Genomic DNA, 16,616 nt, shown 5'->3' with positions numbered 1-16,616 from the left:
TAATTTTTCATTCAAGGCAAACACAGCTTCAAACTTTCCTGTTAAGTTTCCCTTGAAAAGGGATTCCAGGTCTCACCAGCCCTAGCACTTGTTGCTGTAAAATGGCCTCTTTGGCAGCTAAAAATGCAGTTTTCTTCTCAGGACCCCAAAATAATTCAGTCTTTTTCCTAATCACATTGTAAATAGGTATCAATATACTGTAAGTCCAAGGTATGGGATAAATGATCTCCAGAAGCCCACAACCCCAATGAATTGTTGTGCCTCCTTCTTATTGGTAGGGGGCAGTAATGCTTGGATAGTCTGTACCACCTTTTCAGAAATCTGAAAGACCAATCCACTAATCCAATAATTTCTAGAAACGTGACTTCTGTGGCAGGTCCCTGTACTTTGTCTTTGTTCACAGCCCATCCCCTCCTTTCCAAATGCTCTATTAAAAGGGACAAAGCTTCAGTTACTTCCTCTTTGGTTCCTGTGATCATCACATCATCAATGTAATGGAAAACTGAAACTTTCAAATCCAAATTGCAACAAGTCCATGACAGATTGTGGGCGAATGGATGTAACACTGGGGTACCACCTTGAAGGTGAACTGATGGCCATCCCAGGTGAAAGCAAATTGGTCTTGTCTGGCAGGATCTAGTGAAACTGAAAAAAAAGCATTAGCCAAATCTATCACAGCATGCCATTGTCCAGCCTCTTTAGAAATTCTCTCTACAATTGAAACAATATCAAATACTCCTAATGAGAGTGGATGTGTAACCTTATTTAAACCCCTGTAATCCACTGTCATTCTCCAGCTTCCATCTGATTTTTTAATTGGAAATACTGGAGCATTAAATAGATTGACTGCTGGCCTTAGGACTCCTACCCTTAACAGCTCTTGGATAGTTTCTTCTATCTCTTTCTGACCACCAGGTAACCTGTACTGCTTTAGACAGGCTGGCTCCTCTGGTGGAGGGATTTAGACAGGGTTCCATTTGGCTGTACCCCAGACTACAGCCTTCACTGCACTAACCAAATACTGTTTGCGTGAATACCCAAATGTAAATGTACCCATTCTTCAAGGATTGTCCTAAAATCACATCAATCCCTGTATGTTTTCAGGTAATTCAGAGACTGGGTTAAATTGTATGACCCCCCACCATACAGAGACAGGAACATATGGGCGGTGGTCTCTAGTGGTCACTGCTCTCACTGTTATGGCTGAAGACCCAGCTTCCTTTCATAAAGGAGAAGGAAGTTCCTTCTCTGGTGCTTCTTTAAATCCTCCACTGGGTATATGGATTTAACCCCTGTATTGGGTGTGTTGGAACTGAGAGGAGGGGCTTCACATTCATCATTACCATCCTCATAAATGGCTGTTTTAATATCTGCTTTATTACCTAAATCTTTCTTCCATTTTTTTAAGTAACTCTGCTGTGGGCACCCCAACTATTTCCTCTCTAGAAACGCCTGCTTTTAATAAATCTACCCACATCTGTTTTTGTGTTATTTTGATATGTGTCTTCCCCTTTTCTTGTTTAGAAGTGTGTACAGCTCTAACAGGTTCAACAAGGCCCTCTTCTAGTTTCTAACAGGTTCAACAACGGTTTTATTCACTGTAGTACTGTAGCATTGTGTGTCTGTATCCATTTTGTTTAGTAAAGTAGCATGTGTGTTATAAACCATAGTGTGTGGGTGTTAATACTTCAATTTCTGAACTTAATAGTGCCATAACACAACACTTTACAAAGAACAAGGTGACGTACTAGTTTTGACTTTTGTCTTTGTTGAACTAAGGCAGCAGTACACTAAGCTTCCTAATACAGAATGATATGTTATCTTACAAAATCTAGATCACAAAACTTGTGAAAACACATTCCATATGTCTAGTTTTTGTTTCTTCTTTTTATCATTTGCCTCACTTTTTTTCCTTCATTTTCAAAAAATACAGCACAAACTGTTGAAATGTAAACAAACATTAAACTGACTTGAAATATTGTAAATATCATGTAGCAAAAAAGCTTAATTTATTCTCAAAGACAAACAGATTAGGCTTTATTTAAAAAAATGTTATTTGTCATTTCAGTTGTAAAAACTCCAACTCCGGGTAAGTGCTAAAAACAAATATTTTAGATATGGATGCATCAGTTTCACTGAATCTGTATAGGTTTGCCAAGTCAGATGATACTTCAACATCCATTTTTATTTCACAAATAAGGATAAAATTAAAAAGTGGAATTTTCAATGCAAATCTAACTAATTTTAACATCAACAATAACAAGTAATTCAAAATCATGAATATAGTCCATATATCTGTGCTTATTACACTGCTCAATACATTTCTTTATTTTTTAGGTGTCCAAAATAGTAACTATAGAATTAACAATGAAATGTTAAAGCACAAAATCTATCTACATTTTGACAAAGAATCCAATATTATTTACAAAGAACAGGGTGACACATTTGTTTTGACTTTTGTCTTCCTTGAACTAAAGGTCCCCATAGACGGGCCGATTCTAGCTGCCGATATCGGTCCCTTAGGCCGATTCGGCAGCTAATCGGGCCGTGTATGGGCACTACCGTCAGGCCTGCCCGACCGATATCTGCCCTGAAATCAGCCAGATCATGATCGGGCAGGTTAGAAAATCTAGTCGGATCAGAGACCGCATCGGCTCGTTGATGCGGTCTCCGGACCGACTTTTCCTATGCCCTTCGTTATAATTCGATCATTTGGCCCCAGGGCCAAAAAATCGAATATTCCTGGATTCTCCCGATATCGCCCACCCGTAGGTGGGGATATCGGGAGAAGATCCAAGCGAGCGGATCTGCCCATGTATGGGGACCTTTAGGCCGCAGTACACTAAGGGGGAGATTTACTAATTCACAAATCCGAATCCCGAAAGGGAAAAAATCGGATTGGAAACGAAAATTTTGCGACTTTTTAGGCACCACCGTGACTTTATCGTATTTTCCACGACTATTTCGCCGCCGTTGTGATTTTTTCATATTGAGCGATTGTAAACGGCGGAAAAACCAATCCGAAATTTTTGTGACTGCGACGAAAAAGTTGCAGAAAATATACGAAAACGTCGCAGAAAATATACGAAAAAGTTGCGGCGGCGATGAAAAAGTCACAAAATACCAATCATTACGAAAAAAACATATTCGGACGCCTTCGGACCGTTCGTGGATTAGTAAATCTCCCCCTAAGCTTCCTAATACACAATGATATGTTATCTAACAAAATCTACGTGTAGATCTCAAAACTTGTGAAAACACATTCCATATGTCTAGTTTTTTTCACTTCTTTTTATCATTTGCTTCACTTTCTTTCCTTCGTTTTCAACAATATACAGTACAAACTGTTGAAAAGTAAACAAATATCAAACTGACTTGAAATATTGTTGATATCATGTAGCAAAAAAGCCTAATTTATTCTCAAAGACAAACAGATTAGGCTATTTATTTTTTTTTAAAAATGTTATTTGTCATTTCAGTTGTAAAAACTTCAACATCTCCAGGTAAGTGCTAAAAACAAACATTTTAGATATGGATGCATCAGTTTCACTGAATCTGTATAGGTTTGCCAAGTCAGATGATACTTCAACATCCTTTTCTATTTCTCAAATAGGAAAAACATTAAAAAGTGGAATTTTTAATGCAAATCAAGCTCAATCATCATTTTAACATCAACAATAACAAGTAATTAAGAATCAAGAATATAGTCCATATATCTGTGGTTATTACAATGCTCAATACATTTTTTAATTTTCAGGTGTCCAGTACAGTAACTATAGAATTAACAATGAAAAGTTAAACAAAGCACATAATCTATTTACATTTTGACTAAAGGTGGCCATACACGGGCCGATTATAGCTGCCGATATCGGTCCCTTGGACCGATTCGGCAGCTAATCGGCCTGTGTATGGGCAGGGCAGAGCGGCCTGGCCGACCGATATCTGGCCTGAAATTGGCCAGATCTCGATCGGCCAGGTTAGAAAATCCGGTCGGATCGGGGACTGCATCGGCTCGTTGATGCGGTCCCCGATCCGACTGTCCCATTGCCGCCCACATAATCCGATCGTTTGGCCCCAGGGCCAAACGATCGGATTATTTTTTTTTTTACCTAAATGCTCCCCGATATCGCACACCCGTAGGTGGGGATATCGGGGGAAGATCCGCTCGCTTGGCGATGCTCGTGTATGGCCACCTTAAGAATCCATGGTATTTACAAAGAACAGGGTGACTCACTAGTTTTGTCTATAGATTATATGAAGTAACGTAGCATTATTATGGCATGATAAGAAACATGGCATTACTCTCTATACATTAAACAACTTCTGTTGTTCCACTTCTATTTTAATTAATTGGAATTTAATAAACTTATCTTTGTTGACTTTTGATTTTTGGGCTTGTAAAATATTAGTGATCACATCTTGTTCTTTATCATTTTTAAGATTTCTGTGGCTTTATAATATTTTTATGTGCTTTTTCTTAATAATCATACCAGCAGTTCAATTTTAATAAAAGGAAAGTGTTGTTATCATTTTAAAACCCTGCTTTACGCATTTTTCTTTTAATTCAAAAACTTAATTTTCTTTTTTAAAGAAAGGAAAGACGGTATTATTTCCATAACTATGCATACTGATAGCTTGAGATACAAAACCTATCATTATATAGGTTCATCAAACCGTAGCATTTCTGGATTTCTGTCAGAAACATTGCTGAATATAAATACCATATCAGTGATAACCAAATATGTTGATTCAAATTAACTAAAGGTTGGTTTTATTGTTTTGCACTTACTATATAGCCGATAAAGTTTAAGACCATTAGAGATGTAGCGAACTGTTCGCCGGAGAACTAATTCGCACGAAAATCGGGTGTTCGCAAGTTCGCAAGTTCGCGAACTTTTAGCAAAGTTCGCAATTTTGGGTTCGCCTTAGCTGGAGCCAAATTTTGACCTCTCACCCCAGAGCCAGCAGATACATGGCAGCCAATCAGGCAGCTCTCCCTCCTGGACCACCCCCGGACCACTCCCTTCCATATATAAACCGAAGCCCAGCAGCCATTTTACATTCTGCCTGTGTGTGCTTGATGAGTTAGCATAGGGAGAGAGCTGTGCAGGGGTTTGAGGGACAGTTTAGGTAGCTTTGCTGACTAGTAATCTACTTTCTACTGCTCTGTATGTAGCTGCTGGGGACAGCTGTCCTGCTGATCATCTGCTGTAACCCAATAGTCCTTGTAAGGACTGCTTTTATTTTCTGATTACTGTTACTCTTCTTTTCATTGTGTACTGCAGCTCCGTCTGTGTGTGTTTGCTACTGTAATTTATAGAGCCGAGTGCTATTAGTCTAGCTGTGTTGGGGACTGGTGTGCTGCTCCTAGTAGTTCACCCCCAGCACCAACCAGAAATTTAAGTTACTGTTCTTTAATGTGTCCAGTGCTGTTTGCTGTCGCTGAGCGATGTTTTTCCACCAATAATAATAATAATAATATATTCCGTATCCACTACTGCGTCGTTTTGTCTTTGGGTGTGAAACGGCTGTAACCTTTACACGACTTGATTGGCATGTAGACGCCGGACATTTTAAAGCAGTTTATTACACAAGTTTAGAAATGTAGTGTGATTTCTGCCCTTTACAGCACAAAACGCAACGCTGTGTCAACAACGTATTTTTCAGAGACATTTTTGCCCTTGATCCCCCTCCGGCATGCCCCTGTCCAGGTCGTGGCACCCTTTAAACAACTTTAAAATCAGTTTTCTGGCCAGAAATGGCTTTTCTAGTTTTTAAAGTTCGCCTTCCCATTGAAGTCTATGGGGTTCACAAAGTTCGCAAAAGTTCGCACTTTTTGGCAGAAGTTCGCGAACGGGTTCGCGAACTTTTTTTGTGAGGTTCGCTACATCTCTAAAGACCATGTGAACTTGTAACTGCCCCCTTTAACCTAAAAATGGATTATACTCCCTTAAAGGTCAAAGAAAGTCTCCAAACCATATATTGCCAAATGATAGTTCTACCATGCCCCTTTCAACTATTTATTTTTTTCCATCCAAAACACCTTTGCTTTTCAAGTACTGGCCTTCCAAAATTGAACTACACTTCTTAAAATGTGGCCACTAGGGATGTGCAGTCAAGGAAAACTCAACCTGTACCCGACCCTAACCGACAATGTTGCCATTTTTGGACTTGCACCATACTTGCATCATTCTGCTCTGTACACTACTTCAGTACATGCCTTAGGTTACAAGACAGGAAATCTTTGGGAGCAGAGGAGGAGTGCACTGCCCCAGTCTGACCCCCATCCAACTCAATCCCACAATGGTCACCCAAATTTCAACCCTAACTCGCCTGACCTAAGGGTAAACCCATGGATCCTGCAGGCTGCGGGTCAAAGCCACACATCACTAGTGGCCACCATCACTCTCTTTCTCATCACTGTATCTCCAGCACATGTGTACCTAGCAGTGCCCACTGAGCAGTGTGGGCAGACTGGGACCCCAGAGACCCACCAGAAAACCTTAGACCACAGGCCCACTCTCCAAACTATTTGTTCTCCTTTCCTCACCAAACCTCTTTATTCTCTGAGTCTCTTTTATTTATATGCTAGCATCTATTTTTCCATCTATTTCTCCTCTTTGTTCCCATTCAGAAATAGGGAATGACCATGAAACAGGCCAAATGGTCAGGTGCAGGAGGGCCCACCAGGAGTTTTCCTGGTGGGCCAGTCTGACACTGACACTGAAAATGCCAACCATCTACTGACAGTGGAAGATCGACCATTTATAGCAGAAGACTGGGTGAAGCAGGGGAACTCCAGACAATACACAGGAGTTGACATGTCTGATATGCACAAACCCAAGTCCAAGTCTAGAAGAAAGACAAATCTGGTGACGTGACATCCTATCACTATCTGAAATTATACATTTTTCAATAGAAGTGCAGAGAATCTGACAAATTTAGAAATGCTGGACAAGGATGAATTTATTACATTTAGAGCACACTTTCAGTGTTACTCTGTTGTGACTTTTCTGTGTTCTCTGCACAGTTGTATCTGCTTAAAATGTATTGCCTAGTCTTTTTATTCTTAATATGTGAATGTAAACAAGCTGCATAATTATTCAAATGCCTCTTTTTTTTGTTTCACATAGGAACGGGGACTGAACGTTTTTTCACAGGTAGATACATAAACATTTGTCGATGTTTTTCACTTTTTAAAGGACAAAGGGTTAAATCACTAGGGGTGCCAATTTGTTATGTGCAAGACTGCAAAAAGTACAGAGTTGGATGATTTCTTGCCACTGTTTTATAGGCATTGAATTTTTGATTTAAAGGAGAAGGAAAGGCTAATAAAGAGTTAATCTCAAGCTGCAGGCATACCTTCAGTTCTCTCAATAGTGTCCTTAAGTCTCCCCATATTTCTCCCATTCAGATGATCAGAAGCCTGGTAGGAAAAAAAAACGCTAAGCTCTATAAAGAAAGTTCCCATAATACCTCAGATCCACATTCCTAAGGGGGGGAGAGAGTTCTTAGCATTGTTGAGGGAGGGGGGAGCAGGAGAGGGGAGAGAGGAGAGAGCTGCGTGTCTCTAGCACAGGAAACCAAAGAGACAACAAATCCTGTTTCTTTTGACAGAGAACTCAGTGCAGCATTTCTGTGAGTGCTTATGGCTGTATTTACATAGACCTTTCTGATAAATCTTACTTATTTAGGTCTTTATAGTTTTTATAGGAGCTCTCCATCTTGAGAAGTGTCAGCACATGCTCAGTGTGCTCTGGGCAGCTGTTGAAAAGCTAAGCTTAGGGAAAGTTGCAAATTATTAAGCAGACAATGAGGCTGGCCTATCATATAAGTGGATGCTACAGGGCAGATTATTACATTCTGATGCTAATTGCACTGATTTCAGAGCTGCAATGTAGTATTTATCTGCATTAATTACTAATCAGCCTTATATTGTAACATTTATATTGTATATATACAATATCTTGTGAGTGGGTCCCTAAGCTCAGTAACTGAAAGCAGCACAGAGCATGTGCAGGGAATCAGCAGAAATAAAAATGGGGAAATAGTGGGGCATCTTTGGAGACACAGATCTTCCCTGCTAAAGGGCCGTGGTTGCCTTGGGCTGGTACAGAAACCCAAAAACACACAAAATGGTATGTTTCTTTGATATTAATACATTCATTTGCCCTAGTTTGCACTCAGGGGCAAATCTGCACTTTAAGACACAGTAAAAAGATAATATGTGTGTGTGTACTATGTATATATATATATATATACTAAGCATACATTCTGATGTTTAAAATAGGGAAGGGGGAAGGGGAGAATTGGGGCTATATAGTTAGTTATAGTTATTGTTATTGGCTTACAAGAATTAGAAATGTGGAATTAAGATATGGGTGTATTAAGGTGAATGGGATAGTAGCTATGGTGGCATCAGAACACTATTATTTTTACAGGGCAAAGTACCCATACTAATAGGGGTACAAAAAACATATACAGAGCACTGCTTCCTACATATAGTGCTACGCTGCACCTCATGTAATAAGGCAGGTGGTAGGTATGGGGTGCTGTTTGCCCCAAGTAAATTTTGTCTAAAAACAGTACATTCAGTATACAAAAAACAATTCCCAGTATACAAAATTAATGTGTAGCATATTCACTGGTAAAAAATGTACAAACATTTCTAGTGAAGAATGAGAACAACATCACATTTGTGCACAAAAAGATATAATTATATTATGAACTTCATTCTGCACATTTAAACAAGCATTCTGTCTTACAAATGTATAAAATCCATACAACTGAACTTATGTGTTAAGTTACATACAGAATGAATTATGAAAACAAAACTTGGACAAAATATATATTGGTGTATCTGACTGGCATACTTCAAGCTAGATTTTCATAACAAAATAGATGCGTGTGACAAAAAAGGAAGATTCTATAGCACAAAATGTATTCTGTCAACAAAATGAATACTTCCACAAAACAAAAATCAAATATCAATTCTGTGAATCAACACTGTCAGTCAAATTACTAAACCAATAAGAAGCAAGCATATTCATTTGGCTGGAAAAATACTGGTACGGTAGCAACCCCAGTGTCGGATTGAGATGCCAGGGGCCCAACAGAAAACTTTTCGACCATAGGCCCACTTTCTAAACTATTATTCCTCCTTTCCTCTCTCAACCCCTATCCAAGTCTCTTTTTCTACCCTTCCATCTCTTTTTCCCATACAGAAATAGAGAATGACCATGTAATTGGTCAAATATTTAGTGTTATATCAGTGATACTGGACAGTAATGCAGGCAGGTTGTTAACAGTTCACCATCTTTATTTCTTACACGCAGAAACTAGCTTTCTAGTCTCCTCCCAGTATTTCCCAAGGCTGCAACATTCAACAGCATATAACTTTATAAAACATAACACAGCTCATGCCCACTGACACCTTGGCCCATTGGGAGTTTTCCTGGTATCCTGGTGGGCCAGCCTAACACTGAGCAACGCTACCCCTTATAAATATCTGACAAGTCAATAAAACACAAGATATTAATTGCATTATTTAAAAAAAAAAAAATTAGCAGCATGTGAGGGCCCCCTCAGTATAGTACAATATACCAAATAGATATTTATAGTAGCAATGTAACTCAGTATATGTTAGACATTTATAAATAAAGCAGTGAGTATATACCTATTTAACATAAGCTCCTTCCACCAAGGATACCGGCTGATTTAAATCTTTACCCTGCAATATGAAGTTGCACAATTGTGCATTGCTGCTAGGCTCCAAATTTTGGCCTCCTCCTAGCTATAATATTGTACCAGTTAGCTAATAGCAATCTAACAATAATGTGCTTAGAAATACTTCAACGTAAATGATAAAGCAACACAATTCAGCAACTTCTGAGTACTATGTGCAAGCAAAAGGGGTAATTTATGCAGTGGCACTTCAGGGGGGTCATTGTTTATTTATTTAGTACTAGCCAATGTCACATTAATTTTATAACAAGAGGGGTCTTACAATGCCACTTCTCCCTAACATGCTTGCCTTCCTTATTTCAGAGCGGATCAAGGGGAGGCACATCAAAACACATCAGTTAATAGAACTTCTCCAGCAGAATCCTGCATTGAAATCGGTTTTTCAAAAGTGCAGATTTTTTTTACATTTCATTTTAAAAATTTCACATATTCTTCATTTCCCAGGGTGCCACAATCATGTGACCTGTGCTCTGATAAACTTCAGTAGCACTTTACTGCTGAGCTGCAAGTTGGAGTGATATCACCCCTCCTAGCAGCTAATCAGCAGAACAATGGGAAGGGAGCAAGATAGCAGCTCCCAGTAGGTATCAGAATAGCACTCAATAGTAAGAAATAGTGATGAGCGAATCTGTCCCGTTTTGCTTTGCCAAAAAACCCACAAAACGCATGGGACTCCTCCAGTTACATGGGGGTAGGAGAAACAATAGGTTACCTGAAAGCAGTTCTAATGTGTAGAGCTGGCTCCTTCTGAAAGCTCAGACTCAGGCACAATGCACTGAGATGGCACCTACACACCAATATTACAACTAAAAAAAATTACATTTGTTAGTTAAAGAATAACATTTTAAATAGAGTGAATTTTTTGCTTTGTAAACAATGAAATTTAGAGATAAAGTGCACCATTAAAACATGACAGAATCCCTTTAATACTGTCAAATCTAAACTGTGAAGCTCCTTGTTCAGTGCTGCTGAACTCCATCCACCAGTGAGTTGCCCCTAGCCCTCAGCTGCATCACTGAGCTGTGATACTAGATCAGTGTTCCCCAACCAGTGTCTCGTGAGCAACATGTTGCTCTCCAACCCCTTGGATGTTGCTCCCAGTGGCTTTAAAACAGGTTCTTGGCTTGGAGGCAAGTTTTGGTTGCATAAAATCCAGGTGTCTTGCTAAACAGAGCCTCATGTAGGCTGTCAGTCCACTGAGTGGCTACCAAATAGCCAATTATAACCAACTCTTTTTACATTTGAATGTGGCTCATGGGTAAAAAAGTTTGGGGATCTCTGTACTAGATGAATCAGTATGAGCCCATGAGTAGGTTGTGCTCATTGCCGCTTTTGATAAAGGAAACCATTTATAAGGCCTACACCACATACTGTACAGACTGTGTGTGAGTGATCAGTCCTAAGTGACTAGAGTGACTGAATTATGTGGCTACACGATGTTGGACTGGGGTGTCCAGGGTCCACAGGGGCTGCCACACCAGGAGTCTCTCACCTCAGTTTCCAACTTCTCCACTGCTGCGAGCCTCCACCCCCACCCTGTGCACAACACACACCATGTACCCCCCTACTTCCTTCTTGCAGCTGCATTCGGGGGTAGGTGGTGCGCCAATGGTCCTGCGAGGAGTGGGTCTGGATTTTTTCCCCTATGTAATGTAGTAGCTGAACTACTGCTTTGTTATGTAGTAGTTAAACTATAGCTAAGCATATTATTAAAAAACTGCTATACGCTAACTGCAGCAATATTACATAATAATAGGAGGATGCCGAACACTGGAGCCTAACAATCATCTACAAAGCTTATTAGGGTTTACTACTACAGTGGGGAAATTATGCAAACTTGTGCAACTTCATATTGTAGTAACCCAATATTCATTTTGTTGCAAAATGAATTCTGTGCTATAGAATCTTCCTTTCTGTCGCAAACATTTATTTTGTCATGTTAAATCTTGACGTATGCCAGTCAGATATACCATTTATATTTTGACCAAGTTTTGTTTTACATAATTAATTTTGTAAGTAACTTTTCACATTACTAGTTTTGTTGTATGGATTTTATAGATTTGTGAGACAGAATGCTTGTTTAAATGTACAAAATTGATTTTGTTCTCATTCTTTACTAGAAATATGTCTTTTGTATATTTGTTGCCAGTGTATATGGCCACACAGTTATTGTGTGTACTGGGTATTGTTTTTTGTATTCAGAATGTATTTTTGTAGTCAAAATGTACTTGGGACAAATGGCACCCCATAGGTAGGTTAAGGGCCCCATGCCAGCATGTGTCAGCCGCAGTTTCCCAGCATGTGTGTCTCATGCTTACTTGGCCCTTTTCTGCCCTTCATGAATACAGTACTGCTGATCGCAGGCAGCTATGTATTCATCAGTGTGGCTATAGGTCTCTGTGCTGCTAAACAAAGTGCAAAGACAATTTTTTGAAGCAGGAAGGCAGTGTGCAAAGTATAAAAAAAATGCTGGATGTCACCAATTATGTGTACTTTGCACAATGACTTTGTAAATGACCCCTAATATGTTTTTAAATCTAATTCTCTTTAATTGTTTTTTTTTTTTAGTAACTACCACCACAACACCAACAACAACACAAACTCGTAAGTACTACAGAACTATTCTTCAATTCAGTATTATGCATATATTTTATTGAAAATTCACCAGAACAGGTTAATCAAGTTTTTCATATATACGTTATTGTAATATTGAAATAATTCCTTGTTAAACCTTTTTCAGAATAATACATGTAGTTAACAAGTCACTGCTATGTCCTCTTGCTACTTTTAACCTAACCTTACCAAAATAGAATACAATCAATATTCCCAATATATCACTCAATGTAACAAACCTTTTACTGGTTCTAGAATACAAGCTGTCTTGGAGTAATATTTGATTTTGCATTCTCTACACTCTCCTTTTCTTCTTCATGAAATCTTGTCAGTTATAACTTTAGAATATACTCCTTTCTCTCCCAGAAATTTACAAAAATATTAGTTAATTCATAATCATTTCCATTTTAGATTACTGCAACTTGCCTTCTCTATTGATTTTAATGTATAAATGGCTTAGCACTCAATACAAATACAAGTGCCTGACAGATCATTGATATATTATTAACCTTTTCTTGACACAATCCTTTAGAATATGATCATACTCACTTATACCTGGAGCATACTCACTTATGCCAAATCGCTCTTCAAAGTAGCAGCATCCTGCATGGAACTTATAGTTCTGGACAATTTATTCTCATCAGCAAAACAGTACACTGCCCACCTCCAGGTCATAAATAACAAGTTAAAAAGCAAAGGACCAAGGACAGACCACTTTGTTACTCCACTAACAAAACCGGTCTACTTAGAAAGGGTTCCATTTACAACCACTCTGTGTAATCTATCCTTCAGCCAGTTCTCTGTCCAATTACAAATATTATGTTCTAGGCCAATATTCCTTAATTTGATTATTAACCTACTGTGAGGTACTGTATCAAACGCTTTAGCAAAGCCCAAATAGATGACATCAACTGCCATTCCAGCATCAAGGTTCCTGCTCACCTCCTCATAAAAGGCAACTAAATTAGTCTGGCAAGATTTGCTATGTATTAAACCATGCTGGCATAAAGCGTATAGTAATTTGATATACTATCCCTTATTACCCCTTCCAAAAGCTTTCCTACCACTGATGTCAGACTAACAGGCCTATAGTTTTCTGTCTGAGAATATGATATCTTTTTAAATAACGGCACCACATTAGCAATTTTCCAGTCTGTCGGCACCATGCCAGACCTCAATGAATCCTGAAAGATTAAGTGAAGAGGCTTGGCAATCACAAAGCTAAACTCATTTAATACCCCGGGATGAATCCCATCTGGTCCCGGACCTTTGTTCACTTATACATGTTCAAGTCTCTTTTGAATTTCCTCCTGAGTAATCCATGCATCTGAATATCATCAGAATTGTGTCTTTTAAAAAGGAATCCTTCATTTGTACATATTTTAAAATAATTTTGTATTTCTTTTATTCATTGCTGCAATACCATTTTCCATCTCTATTTTAGCTCTCCTGTAGCAATCAGGCAGACCAAATATCTTTGTTTGTTGAAAGATACTGGGTAACTGAGATTTACAGTACAGTGCTTCCACCTAGTGGGCACTGAGGATTGCACCTCAGGGGAAATCCAATATAAACACAGTTTTTAACAGCAAAGATAAACTTTATATAGAAATAAAGATGGGGCAACTAATGCAGATAAATATCCTGCACTGGGGGACACTGGCAGACCTATCTGTCTCTGATAAATGCATCTCATTTATCAGAAACTTTCACCTTCACTTAGGAACCTACAGGTCTCCAGCTGAGGATAAAGCACACAACAAAGGGATATCACTTTATGCAGATCAAAGACCTTTCTAATTATTTGTCCCTGACTGGCAAGGTACCTTTAGTGTATTGACCCCTTCATTCCTTGTCAATGAAGCTGCTTGGCTAGCTGCCCTCCTACTATCTCTTAGTACCTACAATTTGCTACAATTATCATACCTACCTGTTGTAGTGGACCCATTGGGTTAATTCCCCTACTTGCTAAAAAAGTTCCACTTTCTAAGAAAATGTGCCTTATTGGCCCGTAGTGTCCCTTATTGGCCAAGGGATGGTGTAACCAATTCCTGTTCATAGTTAAAGGAATACTACTATGGGAAAACATGTTTTTTTCAAAACACATCAGTTAATAGAGCTTTTCCAGCAGAACCCTGCATTGAAATCCATCATTCAAAAACACAAATAGATTCTTAATTTCCCAGGGTGCCACAGCCATGTGACCTGTGCTCTGATAAACTTCAGTCACACTTGTATTAATGTATTCTACTGTACAGCGCTGCGTACATAAGTAGCACTTTATAAATAAAGTTATACATACATACATACATACATACACTTTACTGCTGAGCTGCAAGTTGGAGTGATATTCCCCCGCCCCCCCCTCCCAGCAGCCGATCAGCAGAACAATGGGAAGGGAGCAAGATAGCAGCTCCCAGTAGACATCAGAATAGCACTCAATTGTAAAAGTTTACCATAAAAATCATGACAGTATCCCTTTAATATAATGGGTGGGAGCACATCACTTCCTCTTTGAACTCCACTTATCACCAAGGGAAGATGTTGCTGGAGAGTCTGAAGCATAAGGCCCCAGTTTTAAGTTGTATGTTCTAAGAGAACCAACCCCTTAGTGAACTTGGGGAGCAGGGACCGAGTAAAAAAAATTTAGCTGGTGACGGCTACAGTTCCTGTCATTATAAACTTCAAGACAGTCAGGTTAGCTTAGTAAGGGGAGGACTTGGCTCCACTGAGACATGATAGACTATACGGTAGACTGGAGGTAATAACTTGCCCTCAGGTAATAACTTGCCTAAAACGTAGGGACTCAAATCATTTTAAATCACCCCAAAGAAGGGAATCCAGACTACTAAAGGATATATCTCTGCTTATAGTCTTAAGCCTTTTAAGTTCTATCACCTCTCGGTACTTGCTTAACTGTTAATATGAGAGACATTAATAATTGCCTTTTCAAGGATAGTGTACACAAGGGAGACTCTGTAGTGCAAATGTTAATAAACCGCATTGACCAGCAAGAATCGCTGGCACCTATTCCTTACATCAAGCACTTAGACTTTCCAGATCAATCTCTCTCCCTTCTGATTGACACAAGAGGTGCCACCTCTTTCCAGAACCATCCAAAGGGTACTGTCTATCTCACACTGCCAATCAGCGACTGCACACTGCAATAACATGATAATAACATGATTTTTGCAGTTTTATATATGCAGTTACCAGCAACAGAAATTACAGTTGCCACAAGCAATACATTTGGGAATTATACTGAGTCTGACATCATTTAAGTAATACATTTTCTACCCATATATTATAAACAAAGTTCATAGATAGTATATAATACTAGTTAAGTGTATACTTATGGGGCATATAAAAGTGGGGAACATTTAATGTAGAAATAAAATCTCTTTTAAACCTACTGTTTTCTGTCCATTTCTGACACATGCACTTAGTATTGAAATCATTTGCACCTGTAAGGCAAAATTTGTGTGTGAAGGATATCAAAAAGGATGGCAAAAAGTGACAAGTCAATGTGCCATTTGGAAACATACTGGTATAACTGAAAAGAATCAGGGTTTCTATTAGCACTTTGTATGTCGGTCCCAGTGAAGATTATGAACCAAGGAGCCCAAGGAGACAAGAAGACCCTCTGTGCTCAGTTGTGTATCTCATACTGGATGCAATTGCAAAAATAAACCATACTAACTTACAGAACCACCTTTGATTATAATAAAGAATAAGGATATTTTATAGAGTAAGAGTGTTTGCTAGTGATGAGTGAATCTGTCCCCTTCGCTGAAATATTTCATGAAATGCATTGAAGCCATTAGGCATTTTTTGTGCGGCTACCGCACAACTTTTTTTACATGTGCAACTTTTTTATGTGCGCAAATACATTAAAATCAATGGGAGTTTTTATTCAACCTTTTTCTCACTCAAAGTGTATGAAAGACAATTGGTGTTTTTTCTAACTCCAAATACATTAAAGTCAAAGGACGTTTTTACCCTGCAAATTTTTCGTTGCCGAAAATATTTGTCGCAGTTATGCAACAAATTCGCCTATGGCAAAATGTGAAATCTCAATGTGAATCCATGCTTGGCAAAAAAATCTGTCCCATTTTGCTTTGGCGGAAAATTAGCAAAACGTGTTTGTTGTGCGACTTTTTTGTCAAGCATGAATTTTTTAACATGACTGCACTCAATTTGACGCGCCCATTCTTATTTTGACACGACCGCGGCTTTTTTTTTGACAAATCTTTGCAAAA

Source organism: Xenopus tropicalis, chromosome 4 (genome assembly GCF_000004195.4).
Source record: "Xenopus tropicalis strain Nigerian chromosome 4, UCB_Xtro_10.0, whole genome shotgun sequence".
Classification (NCBI taxonomy): Eukaryota; Metazoa; Chordata; class Amphibia; order Anura; family Pipidae; genus Xenopus; species Xenopus tropicalis.
This window is presented reverse-complemented; position numbering follows the sequence as displayed.